The following is a 14776-nucleotide window of genomic DNA, read 5'->3' as shown; positions in this document are numbered from 1 at the left end:
AATATTCCTACCTATGTGGTTCCGAGTTTTGGAGTTTTGCCCTGAATCTGCTTTGCCTGGTATTCTGTGGTAGTGCTGATGGCGAACCTCACTGCACCTCTACCCTAGCCACCATCAAGCCCCGCCCTCCTAACATTCTAATTCTTGAATAGAAAACTAAACTTCACAGTAAGGAATTAAGTTTTCAAGAATGTCAAAAAAAGATTGAGAATCATTTCTCAAATTTGACTCCTTCCACTTTTTTTTTTTTAAGATAGAATAACAAATCTTCAATAATTTAAAAATTTTTGCTGATAACTTAAATCACAATATATACTTGTTCACAATTACCTGGATGAACACCATATATATAAGAATATGCAGCCCCTGTGTCCCTGTGGTACCAAGTCAAGACTAACAGTACTTAGCATTTCATACAGTTTCTCAGATTGGGTCTTTAGATCCTGCACAGACTTGTCTAACATTTCCTGTGATATTTGTGAGTTGTCAATGTTGACAACACTGGTTCAGAGTATGAGACTCAGGGTAGAGTAGGGTAGGGTAGGGTAGGGTGAGCAAGCCAGAAGATATCAGTGATATGGGGATAAAAATCAGAAGTGATTTCAGTTGTGAGCAGTCACAGATGACCAGTATAGATTCATCTTGGAGGGCCAGAGATAAAGAAGATTAGAAAAATTGGTTTTAGAGGTAGAAAAATGCTGGTACATGGAGAATAGATACTAGGAAAAACATGCCAAACAGGAAGAACTGCTTTTGGAAGGTGAGTGAATGAATCCTAAGCCAGAGCTTGATCTGGTCTTTTAGAACCCAAAAGGTTAACACAGAGGAAACCCAAGACCATACATTAAACATTTTTGGGTCAAGGAGATCTATTTTTTTTAATATTGATCCAAAGAAAAAAACAGATTTTGTCAACTGCCCTCTTCCTCTATTTCATTTTGGTTAACATGTTTCAGAATCTCAAGTAAACAGTTGTTGTAGTTGGGAAAGAACAGCATCAGATCTATCCACCAGGAAGTGCTGTTGTCATTGGCAAGGCCATCCATCTCCCAAAGGGACATCAGCCTGGAGTCCACTCTGTAATAATTGTAGAACTCCCTTATCCATTAGCCGTTTTGACAGCTCCCTGTTTTCTTGAACAGTTATTAGATCACTGCATCCACCTATACAATCATTGCCCATAAAAACCTGAGGTACGGTTCTTGCTCCTGTGAGCTGCTGGAGATAATCTTGAACGGTGTTTATGTCATTGGAGGCTGTGATATCGACAAATTCCAAAAGGCAATTGGAAGAGATTAAAATTACCACTCCTGCCCATTTTGATTGTCATTAATTAGCTTGATATTCTTTTTTCATCCTTTGATTTTTAGTCTATATTTGTTTTTGTGTGTAAGATAAGTCCCGTGTAGACAGCATATTGAAGAATCCTGTTTTTTATTTATGCATTCTACTACTCTCTATCTCTTGACTGCTGCATTTAATCTCTTTACATTCAGTGTAATTATCAATAGATATGAAATGGTTGCTGTCATTTTGCTGTGTGTTTTTTTTGTTTTGTTTTGTTTTTGTGGTGCTGCTAGTTTTGTTGTTCCACATAATTTTCTGCACTGAGTTCATTTTGTTTGTGAGTTTTCTTTTTATTTTCATTCCTGTTGTGTTAATGCTTACTAAATCTGAGTTTCCTTTTTATTTTGATTTGAAGATGTATTACTTTTCTTTGAGTTTATCATATGATTTATTAATTTTTTACCCATATATAACAGTATGCTCTATCTTGAAATCTACTTTACTTTTTCACCATTTGGAAGTTCTATAACTATAATATTCCTTCTTTTTACTTTGAAGTTGTCTTCATTATAAATTAATATCTCCGGTTCCCTATTTTCACTCTTGCAGGTTTATTTTACTTAAAATACTTCTATATCTGGATTGTGTTCTGGGTGGTGTTGTCATGTATGGTAATCTCAGGTTGTTTGTTATTGTCGATTCTCAGTCCAAAGAACATCTGTCAGTATTTTTTGTAAAGTTGGTCTGGTTATTACAAATTTCTTTCATTTCTTTTTTTATCTGTAAATATCCTAATTTCATTGTCATATTTGGTGGACAGCTTTTCTGGATGTATGATTCTTGGTTAGCAATTTTTTTTCTTTCAGTTTTGTAAATGCCATCCCATTACCTCCTTATCAGCACAGTGTTTGCTGAGAAATCACAGCTTAGTCTTATTGGTTCTCTTTTGTAGGTAGATTTTCATTTTTGCTGAGCTGCTCTCATGAATCTTTACTTGTCTTTGGCTTTGGGAAGTTTGATTATAATATGTCTTGGTAATTTTCTTTTTGGATCTATCCTGTTTGGGATTTGTTGTGCTTCTTGTATGTTTATCTTCTTGTCTTTCATAAATGTTAGGGAAGTTTTCTTCCAACAACTCTTCAACAATTTTCTCCATACTTTTTATAGTCTCTTCATGTTCTGGAATTTGGATCACCCATAAGTTAGTTATCTTCATAGTGTTCCATATAAGTTTTAGGCTTTCTTCAGATTTTTATATTCATTATTCCAGAATATTAGTGGTTTATTGTGTAATTTGTCTTCAAGCTCACTAATTTGAGTTTCCATTGCTTCAAATGTATTCCTTTGCCCTTTCAATGTATTGTCCAGTTCTGAAATCTTAGTATTAATTTTGTAGTCTGGTTTTCTAATTGTAGGTTTTGTATTGACTCAAAATTTACATTTATTTTGTCTGTTTGTTCTTGTAGTGTTTTCCTCAGTTCTTCTAAAATTTGTCTGTGTTCTTCTTGCTTTCCTTGATCTTTTGGTCAATCTTTTGAATTATTTTTCACTTAGTTCCATTATCTTTTCTTCTTCAGAAACATTTTTCTGCTGCTGCATCTTGGTCATTTGTTTGATCCATTCTCTCTTGTTTCTTTTTGTGAGCTAAAATTGTCTGTGTCTCCAGGACATTGTGGTGTTGTTATAATTGTTTTTATTTAATTATTGTATGATAAGTTGTTCTCGGAGTTCTGGTGTGGCACTGTGGTTTAATGCACCAGACTCTAAAGCCGTTTGAACGGTAAGGTCTGCAGTTCAAGCTCACCACCTGCTCCTTGGAAACCCTATATAGTGTTTTTGTGGGTCAGAACTGACATGATAGCACTTAACAACAACAACAATAACAATGTGTTCTTAGACTCTCACCAACTGTTTCCTGTGGTTGTAGTTAGAGAATGGAAACATTTGCCCCATTCTCTGTTTGCCATTAATGCACCTCAGTTTAGGGTGGGTTTGGCTGATGCCAATCATTGATCAGGTGATATAGGAGGTAATATTTGCTCTTTCCCAGTGAGTAGAGCTGTAGAGGGCATGGTTGTGGCTAGGCTGTATGGGCATAGTTGCTGTCTCCTGTCAGGATGAAACCAGGAAAACTCCCTACCCCCACCCACCACACACATACACATATACAAGAAACCTAAACACAATAAACAACCAAGCAATATGAAGAACAGAAAATAATAAAGGGGAAAAAACAAACAAACAAGGAATAAAATAACTAAAAAAAGAGAAAAGGAGGCAGGAAAATGGAGGCATAGAAAGAAGAATAAGAGGAAAAATAAAAGGAAGAAATTAGAAAAACAAACAAACCTGAGCATCTGTAGACCCAAACAGGAGATAACTTGGGGGAGGGGAGGAGGGGGAATCCTACTAGCCAAGGATCTCATGAGGTAAGTGCAGGAGGGATGTGACAGTAGAGTTCCTGGCCCAGATCGAATTCCTATAGGACTAAGTGTTGTCTATGTTTAGGACAATCAATATGGAAGTTGTTCATGAATGCCCTTAATGGAGTTGGTTCCAGTGTCTTTTAGGGCAACAAGTTACGTGGCAGTAGGGTGGTTGGTGTGGTGCTGTAAGATAAAGCACTGGCCTGAAAGGTCGTCTAAACTACATGGTCAGTGGTTCAAACTCATCAGCCATTGCTTAGAAAGCCTATACAGAGTCTCCATGAGTCGGAACCAACTCAATGGCACATAACAACAACAATGCTAGTTTGGTGGCTCTGTGTGTTTCTATGAGTGTGGAATCAAGCCTGCCTGAATCCAGCCACCAAATCAGTGCAGCTAGCCCCTGCCTCACACTGGCGTGGTCCCAACCACATCACTCTGAACCCAGGAGAGCAGAGCCTAAACTGGTGGTGGCTGAGGACCTGGTAATACCTCTGGTCACCAGGGTAATGTGGGGGAAAAGGAATCACATTTTTCCTGTAACCTGTGTGAATCTGCTCTGCCAGGCCACCTGCTGTCACCAAAACTTATAAATGTCCAGTATGGTCATGCAGTATCTGTCTGGCCAGTCCCCAGTTTGTCACCCTTTCTTGCCATCCCTGCTCAGCTTTTCCCAGAAAGCACTCAAGCTGCTTCTTTATCCTTTCCTTTGAAGTTCAGGGTTCCAGAATTTTCATCTTTGTTTGTTACATCTCTCGTATCTTTTTTTGTAGAGGGTCTGTGTAATGTGTCTGAGTAGACATACCTTGCTGTAAGTCCCCTAAACAAATAAATTCTAATATTCTGAAACTGTTCCAAAAATATTTCTAATAATTGCCATTGGTACAATCTTATAAGTTTATTTATACATGAGTTTATTTATGAGTTTTTCCTTAGTTAAAAAAAAAATCATCTAATTTTATAATATACATTGTTGCTCTGTGTTTTAGATATTTCTGGGAGAGCTGGAAAAGGTGGTGGAACTAGGTTACCTGGCAATATTCTTTGAAACTACTTGAAGGAAATAATGAGATAGTGCTTGTATGGATGCGCTACAAATATAATGGAACGCTATCCCAAAATGCGAATCCCTGGATGGCACAAATGATTAAGCACTCAGCTCAGCTACTAATTTATTAGTTGTGGCTCTAATCTACCTAAAGACATTTCGGTAGAAAGACCTCATGTTCTACTTCTGAAAACCATTGAAACTCCTATGTAGCACATTTCTACTCTGGAGCACCATGCGTCACCATGAGTATGAATAGACTCTACAGCAACAAGGTTATTTATTTGTATCACTTTAAATTTCCACCACTCATCTGTCACTTTATTTGGACAGTGGTGGATTGTGTGTTGCTGTGGTTCTGGAAGCTGTACCACTGATATTTGAAATACCAGCAGGGTTACCCATGGTGGAGAGGTTTCAGATGAGCTTCCAGACTAAAACAGAATAGGACGAAGGAGAGATAGACTACTTCCACATATTTAGTCACTGAAAACCTTATGAATAGCAGTGGAACACTGTCAGATAGCACCATAATACTGACTATTGAAACATGATGAAGAGCGTCAGAATATTGTCAGTGGACTCAAGGATAGCAGTAATAATTAGGTTGACACAGGACTGGGCAGTGTTTAGTTTTACTGTGCACAATGTTGCTATGAATTGGTACAGACTTGACAGCACCTAACTACAAAATGACAATTTTAAGTTAAAAAAAAAAGTATTGACTTCAGCCACTATCAAACCTTTTTATTTTTTTCTGAATTATTTTATCTGTGTGAGAAAGGTATCTGATTTAGCCATTATGACATCATTTCTATTCCTGTAATCTGGGTATAGTCTGTGATCCTGGTATTACCAAAGTAAGCAGATTCTTTACAATAAAGTCACTAAAGGACATTTGGTATAAAATAGAGTTCTTGTTGTTAAGTGCCGTTAAGTCAGTTCTGACTCACAGTGACCCTGTGTAAAGTTTTCAAGGAGTGGCTGGTGAATTTGAACCACCAACATTGTGGTTCAAACCAACCTTGCGGTCCAGTACTTTATTCCATAACGACACACCAGTAGAGTAGAAGAACATAAAGATAATGGATGAAACAGAGAATGTTGGAGTTACACTTAATTAGCATCTAAGTTAGACTTAGCATTGCCTAGAGTTAGAGTCAAGAAAGGTTGGAGCAGATGTTCAAAGAAAAATCATTTTACTGATTGATATTTTTACTTGATTAATGTTTCTGGGACTTTAAAATGAAATAGCACTATTAATTTCAGGACATAAATTGAATTTCTGTTAGTTTTAGCTTGTTTTAAAGTCAAAACCCAAAGTTTCCAAGGAAAATTTTTTTCTTGTGAAACTTGTAACTTCTGTCTCCTCATTCCCATAACCAGAAAGAACAAGAAACATTCAGAGATATGTCTAACCTTAAGGACTTGATGGTTCTATTTTCAAGCAGAGTGTTGAGGGATAAAGTTGTATTATTTCAGCCCTTGAAAAGGAGGTGGCAACCAAGTTTACATTTTGCTAAGTATGATGAAAGCAGAATAAGACATGTGCATTTCAAATGAAAGTCTTTGAAATCTGCAAAAGGTCTTTCATATTGCTTTCCTTTGTCATATTTGACAAGAGCTAAGAAACTGAGTTCTCCTTTATTTGAGGTATTTTGTGAAGGGAAATGTTTCAGGGACTAAATAAGAATTAAAGTTTTAATGTTAAAATTAAATGGAAGTATCTGTTAAATTTAAGGAGCTCTGGTAGCATAGTGGTTATGAGTTGGGCTGCTAGCCTCAAAGTCAGCATTTAGGAACTCCCAGCTGTTTCGCAGGAGAAAGATGAGACTTTCTGCTCCCCAAAAGACTTACAGCCTCAGAAACCTTATGCAGGGTCGCTGTGATTTGGAACCGACTCCATGGCACATAACCACCACCACCATCTGCTAAATTTATATTATTTCTGTTTTTCCCCTAAAGCCAAATACAACTTTAGAACTCTTCACAATGCAAGCATAGTATTTTTTTCATATCCATAAAATTATTTTCTGAAAATCTTGCATATTCCTACTTAATGTAGATGGGGTTTGTTGTTGTTATTAAGTGTCGTTGAGTCGGTTCCGACCCATAGCGACCCTATACAGGGTTTCCGAGGGTGGAAATCTTTATGGGAGTAGAAAGCCTTATCTTTCTCCCGCAGAGCGGCTGGTAGTTTCGAACCGCTGACCTTAAGGTTAGATGGGGTTAGCTCGGTAAAATTCTTACCAGGAAGGTTATAAATTATGACTCCGGAGAATTCTGAGGGTGAACTAATATTATTAATGTGGTCTGATGTTTAAGAACACTGACAAATGCTTAAGAGAGGCCACCTCTGGTGCATGCTTGGAACATGTGCCAAATGAATGCATCTTTCTGTACTTTGGTATATTTTTTGAAGGGGTCTTCAAACATATGATCCTAAAATGAAAAAAAGTATTATAATAGATTCATAGATATATTGCCATTTTGAGATCTAGCCTCAGATAATATCATACAGGAAAAGTACTAGATGCTAACCACAAGGTACAAGGTTGGCAATTCAAACCCACCAGCCATTCTGCAGGGGAAAGATGAGACTTTCTGTTCCTGTCAAGATACTACAGCTTCAGAAACACTAAGAAAGAATACTTGGAGTCGGAATCGATTTGATGGCAGTGGATATACACATATTAGTTTAACTGCTTTCTAATTTAGAGCTGATACTGATCTTTTAATGAGCCCTGGTGGTCCAGTAGTTAAGCACTTTACTACTAACAGAAGGAGGGCAGTTTGAGCCCACTAGCCACTCTGCAGGAGAAAGATGTGTCAATCTGTTTCCATAAAGATTTTTGTTCTTGTTAGATGCCATTGAATCAGTTCTTATCCATAGCAACAATATGTGTAACAGAATGAAACACTGCCTAATGCTGCACCATCCTCACAATTACTGCTTAAGCCCATTGTTGCTGCCACTGGGACAATCTAACTTGTTGGAGAGGTCCCTCTTTTTTGCTATCCCTCCACTTTACCAAGCATTATGTTCGACTGGTCCTCCTGATAACATGTCTGAAGTATGAGACACAAAGTCATACTGGCTTCTCAGGAGGCTTCTGGTAAAGATTATAACTTTGGAAACTCTATAGGACAGTTCTATTTTGTCCTCTTGTTGTTGTTAAGTGCCGTCGAATTGGTTCCAATTCATAACTACCCTGTATAGGGTTTCAAAGGAGTGTCTGGTGAGTTTGAACCACCAACCTTTTGATTAGCAATCCAGTACTTATCCTACAATACAACACCAGGACTCCACCTAGTCCTATAGGGCCTTACCAGTTAGGATTGGATTTGTGGTAATGAGTTTGGTTTCTTTTGATTTTCTTGCTTGTTTTTGATTACTGAACATTTTGTACAGAACCTGGATTAGTCAACACGACTAGCAAACAAATTTCTCTGATAAACTTACACACAATACTCTTGCCAGAGACAACATTCCCATATCCAAAGGAGAACACAAACATGGGCCCCTTTGCATAGAACACTGGGAAGTATTTTATGATCTAAGGATTCTGACTTATCAGTTACTCATTGTTGTTAAGCACCATGAAGTCCATTCAACTCACAGTGACCCTGTACAGGGTTTTCAAGGCTTTTGTGGGAGCTGAACACCTCATTTCTCTCCCGTGGAGCAGCTGGCAGGCTCGAACCATGGACTTTGTTGTTCTCAGTACAGTGCTTATCATATGGAGCCACCACGTTGATTTATCAGTTATAACTGGTGTAAAAGCCTTTCTGAATATAACTATTCAGATCCCCAAGAGTGGAAAGACTGTACATGTTGTGGATAGGAGAGCAAGCTGGTAGGTTCATTTCACCAAAGGTCAATTGCTCTCACCTGTTACTCTGCAGAGTGATTCTTATTTTATCATCCATTAGGGCTATTTAGCTCATGGAATGTGGGGATGCAGGTAGGAAGATTGCTTCTGGAATCAGGGGTGGCCATGAAGAAAGTTTAAAACTGGCTTTCTAGATGCTCAATTTTGTTATTTCTCAGTCATTTTGACTTCCCTATGCCAGGAGCTAAGACCATGTTAAATTTTTCATGTTGTCTGTGAATTAGCTCAAAATTGCCTTGAGGAGACATCAGAGGAATATATCAAAGTCTTATTTTAAAGTGACAGAAGAGTTGGTAGCTAATTTACAGGTCCTTTCATATTTAAACTTACATTTAAGAGTTTATGAACAAGTCTAAAGTTTGAAATATGGTTATTTCTACTAAGCAAGTTCTTGCTTTCTTTATCTTACTATTATATCTGTAGGGAAAAATAAAGACTTTTCTTATTATGTATTCATACTATAAAACATACAAATTGATGAATTAATTCTGCAAGTATGTATTGTTTTTTAAATCATATCAGATTTTTTTATAAGAATTTTTTAGGGGAATTTGGTGGAAAGGAGACAGTTTTGAAGGAAAGTGTGAGAAATGAGAAATTCATATCTGACTTTTTTGTTTGTACTGTGGATGAGGGGTACACTGTGAAGAACTGAAATTTAACTATCTGTTTCTGTTTTGCTGGGTTTTAAAGGTATGTGCTTTTATTGTCAAACATGAGGCTGGGCACTTACCCCAGTGTAATATTTCTTAAGTGATCATTAATGCAAGGTCAGATAAGAAAGGTTTCTTTGTGTTATGAGCTACCTCTGAAGAATTAGATTTTGCACTGCTTCTTTTGAAGCTGGGATATTTGTTGAAATCCTGAAAAAAGTAATACAGAGAAAGGAAGTAGCCAAACTGATGAGTCACTGGAGACACTCACTTATCTATGCCAAGAAATCTGGAAGAAAGTGACCTGGTCAACTGATAAGAAGAGATCCATATTTGTCCCCATTCCTAAGAGAAGCAACCCAAAAGAATGCAGAAATGATAGAACAGTGTCATTAATATGGCATGGTAGTAAAATTTTGCTAAAGATAATTCAAAATTGGCTGCAACAGTACATTGACGGAGAACTGCCAGAAGTTCAAGCTAGATTCAGGCAAAGATGTGGACCGAGGGATATAATTGCTGACATCAGATGGATCTTGGCTGAAAGCAGAGAATAACAGAAAGATGCTTACTCATGCTTTATTAACTACACAAAGGCTTTTCGTGTGGATCATGACAATCTATGGACAACATTGTGGAGAATGAGTATTCTAGAACATATAACTGTACTCATGAGGAACTGTGCATAGACCAAGAGGCAGTTGTTCAAATAGGACAAGGGAACACTAAATGGTTTAAAATTATTAAAGGTGTGCAACAGAGTTATATGCTGAGCAGATCATTAGAGAAGCTGGATTATATGAAGAAAAATGTGGCATCAGGATTAGAGGAAGACTCACTAACAATGTGCGATATACAAATGATACAACCTTGCTTGCTGAAAGCAGACAGACTTTAAAATGCTTACTGATGAAGATCAAAGACTACAGCTTTTGGTATGCATTGCACCTCAGTGTAAAGAAAACAAAACTCCTCACCACAGGACCAATAAATAACATCAAGATAAATGGAGAAAAGGTTGAATTTGCCAAAGACTTTATTTTGCTTCAACACTCATGGAAGCAGCAGTCGAGAAATTGAATGGCATATTGCATTCGGCAAATCTGCTGTGCAGGAGGTCTTTCAAGTGTTGAAGAGCAAAGGTGTAAGCTTGAGGACTAAGATTCACCTGACCCAAGCCATGGTATTTTCAATATCCTCGTATACATATGAAAGTTAGACAATGAATAAAGAAGACTGTAGATGAATTGATGCATTTGAGTTGTGGTGTTGGAGGAGAATATTAAAAGTTTCATGGACTGCCAGAAGAACAAACATCTGTGTTGCAAGGGAATACAGGCAGAATGCTTCTTAGAAGCCAGGATGGAGAGACTTTGTTTCTCATACTTTGGACATATATCTGGAGGGACCAGTCCTGGAGAAGGACATCATGCTTGGTAAAGTGGAGGGTCAGTGAAAAAGAGGAAGACCCCCACCCAGATGGACTGACACAGTGGCAGCAGCAATGGGCTCAAACATAGCAATGATTGTGAGGTTGGTTCAGGGATCGTCAGTATTTCATTCTGTTGTACATAAGGTCACTATGAGTCAGTGCTAACTCGATGGCACCAAAAAACAACAATAACATTAAAGTAGCAACCCTGAGAAGAACTGGAGTTTAGGTTCATGGGAAACTTTGGGAAAGGTACTTATTTCTTGAACTAACTCATCTGAAATGGTGCCTCCATGTTTGTATGCCAACTTTCATCATTATTGGCTGAAGGCAGACTCCCAGGGAGTGTTAATTCCCTGGCATTTGTTCTTCCATGATTCTCGTGAACGTCCTCTAGCACAGAGACAGACTCTGGTCACTAGAAGAAACCCGAAACAACTGAATAGCACAGTCTGAGGAATATGGGTAGGCACTGATAGAAGTTAAGTCACCTATATAAACGCATTTTCTCAATAAAAGAAAGTTAGACTAGGTGATGATGCTTTATTATTGTCAATTGTTTTTGTTTTTAAGTGCTGTAGCATTAATTTTACTCATAGTGAATCTGTATAGGGTTTCTGAGGAACAGCTGGTGGGTTTGAACCACCAAATATGGGGGTCAAGCCAACTCTGTGGTCCAGTGCTTATCCTTACCATGCCACACCAGGATTCAATTTTCAATTGAAGGGAAGGTAATTTGGGGTTTAGAAGACCTAAGACTAATTTTAAGAGTATATACATGTGAATTATCAGATACTTTTGTAAAACACTGTCAAAATAACTAGACTCCATCTTGTAGATTTTAATGTGTGTCACATAGATAAGAATGATTTATCTTGGCCTACAATGACAATCCTTAGACGAGAACACTCAGTGTTCAGCAATTATGAATCTAGTTAGTCACTGTTATATAATCATCACTAGCGGTTTATGAGGGTAAGTAAGTTAGAAAGTTTTGCTGCTAGGATTTCATTCAGTTCATACATGTACACATTTATTCCAAACAAAATACATAAAGTGTCTATTGATGGTGGCACTATAGTATAGCACTGAACTGCTATCTGCAACCTTGGCTGCTCCTGTAGAGACTCACAGTCTTGGAAGCCCTGAGGAGCAGCTCCACACTGTCCTGTAGGAGTTCAAATCGAGTTGATGGCAGTGGATTTGCCTGCTATTTTTATGTGATCAGTAGAGAAGTTCTCTAAGTAATAATTTGACTTCATCGCTTTAGAGTGCCTTCAAATAAAAGGTCCAATCAAAACAGTGCCTTCTGAGGGGGTCTACTTGGACCAGTTACATTTAAGGCAGAGAGGTCAGCTTAGAAGTTTATGAAGACAATTTTGAGGGGGAATCCCAAAGGGGTAATCTTGGTAGATTTTCTCAGAGAACACAGGACAATCATGGGGCTTTTAGTTTTAAGAAAATGAAAACTGCATTGGTGAAAAAAAATCCAAAAAAATTGCTCAGAAGAAATTTTTTCCATCACAACGATGCACTTGACCATTCTTCAAGGGCTGTTATAATAGGATTTCATTGGGAAATCTTCCCATACTACAGCCCTGATCTGGCTCTTTCAGACTTCTTTTTGCTGCCCAAGCTCAAAGAACCTTTAAAAGGAACATGATTTGAGCCCCTTCAGGATTCCCAAACTGCTGTTCTGATGTGGTGTAAACTGAAGATCTCACAGTTCTTTGGGAAAGGGTTAGAAAGATAGAAACATTGCTTTCAGAAATGTATACTCTGAGATGAAGGACTTGGCAAAAAAAACACACAATAGCTTCACATTTTGGTATAAAGATTTCTATGACTTTCCCTCATATAAGGGTACCCTGGTTGGGTGCAATGTCTGAATTCTTGGCAGCTAATCAGACAGTCAAACTCATCAGCTACTCCAAGAGAGAAAAGTCTTGGTGATCTGTTCCCATAAAGATTGTTGCTGCTGTCTTTTTGCCGTCAAGTCAGTTCTGACTCCTAGTGACCCTGTATAGGGTTTCCAAGGAGCTGCTGGTGAGTTTAAACCTCCGACCTTGTGGTTCAAACCCACCTTGTGGCCCAGGGCTTATCCTACAGCACCACACCAGTACTCCATAAAGATGACTGTGGAGGAAATCTTAAGCAATAGTTTTTTTTGTGTTTTGTTTTTTAATATTTTATTGTGAATTATGTGATAGTTTACATGGGAAAACATTAGTTTTACATTCATTCTATTGTATATCGTCTCATTGCCATGGTTACAATCCCCTCCATGCAATCCCTCCCCGTACCCCCAGGTCACAGTCGCTCTCCCTCTCTGGATCTAAAGTCTCCAGCTGCTCCATCGCTCCATGTCATCATCTCTGGCTCCATTTCAGGCATCACTGCTTCTCTGGGTAGGGTCCTGCTCTCTGCTCTTCTCCCTTGATGGTCCTAGGGACCTCCACTCCTAGACTGAAAAGTTAACCACTCCCCTCCTTGCTATAAAACGTCTACCTTAAGCAATAGGTTTACTCTGTCTTAAAGGTTTCTGTGAGTTAGAATTGACTTGACAGCACACAGCAACAGAGTTTTGTAAGTTGGAAATTACTATTATAGTTTTCATTGTATTGGCTCAAATATACAGATATTTGCTTCTTAGACAAAATTCCATTTTTAATTGCAAACTAATAGAAAAATCAGATATTTATGTAGGATCAGAAAATATTCAAACTATAAATAATTTGTTAATGGAATAAAGAACATAATTTTATATAAGTAAATGTGGCATCGAAATATAGAAATAAATTATGAGACTCTGTATACTAAATAATAGTTTGACAGATTATATAAGTTTAAAAGACTATTATAAATGTACAATAGTAATTCTGGTTTGAAATTATTATCTGGCCACCAATTTCCAATTCAGTCTCTCCTTGTTGGTGCTGCTGTTGTTAGATGCTATCAAGTCACTCGAACTCATAGCGACCCTCTCTTTGCACAACAGATGAAGCACTGTCAGGTCCTGTGCCATCCTCACAATCATTGTTACACTTCAATCCATTGCTGCTTCAACAATGCCAGTCCATCTCATGGGGATCTTCCTCTTTTCAGTGACCCTTCACGTTAGCAAACATGATGCCCTTCTCTAGAAACTAGTGCCTCTTGATAATGTGTCAGAAATAAGAGAGATGAAGTCTCACCATCCTGGCTTCTAAGGCACATTCTGACTATACTTCTCTCTTTACAATTTTTTTTTGTTCTTCTAGCAGTTCTTGGTACCGTCAATATTCTTTTCCAATGCCATACCTCAAATGAATCAATTTTTCTACAGTCTTCTTTATTCATTGTGTAACTTGCCCATGGATAAGAGGTTAATGAAACTACCAAGTCTTGGGTCAGGCATTCCTTAATCCTCAAACTGACATCTTTGCATACAATATGTCATTTGATTTCTTGACTGCTGTTTGCATGAGTGTTGGTTGTAGATTTAAGCAAAATGGAGTCTTTGACAATTCAATCTTTTCTCCATTTATCATGATGTTATTTATTGATCCATTTTGAGGACGTGTATTTTCTTTACATTGAGGTGCAACCCATACTGAACACTGTAGTCTTTGGTCTTCATCAGTAAGTACTTTTAGTCCTCTTCACCTTCAGCAACAAGGCTGTGTCATCTGAGTATTGCAGGTTGTTAATTAGGCTTCCTCTAATCCTGATGCTATCTTCTTCTTCATATAACCCAGTTTCTCAGATGATTTGCTCATCCTACAGATTGAATACATATGGCAAAAGAATACAAACCTAGTGCACATTGTTACTGATTTTAAACCATTCAGTATCCATATGTTCTGTTCTAACAACTGTTTCTTTATCTGTGTATAGGTTCCTCATGAACACCATTAAATGTTCTGGAACACACATTCTTCTCAATGTTACCCATAGATTGTCATGATCCACACAGTCAAAAGCCTTTGCATAGTCAACAAAGTACAAGTAAACATCTTTATGCTATTCTCTGGTTTCAGCCAAGATCCATCTGAAAT

This window comes from Chrysochloris asiatica, unplaced genomic scaffold (genome assembly GCF_000296735.1).
Source record: "Chrysochloris asiatica unplaced genomic scaffold, ChrAsi1.0 scaffold00036, whole genome shotgun sequence".
Lineage (NCBI taxonomy): Eukaryota > Metazoa > Chordata > Mammalia > Afrosoricida > Chrysochloridae > Chrysochloris > Chrysochloris asiatica.
Note: the sequence above shows the minus strand (reverse complement) of the source record.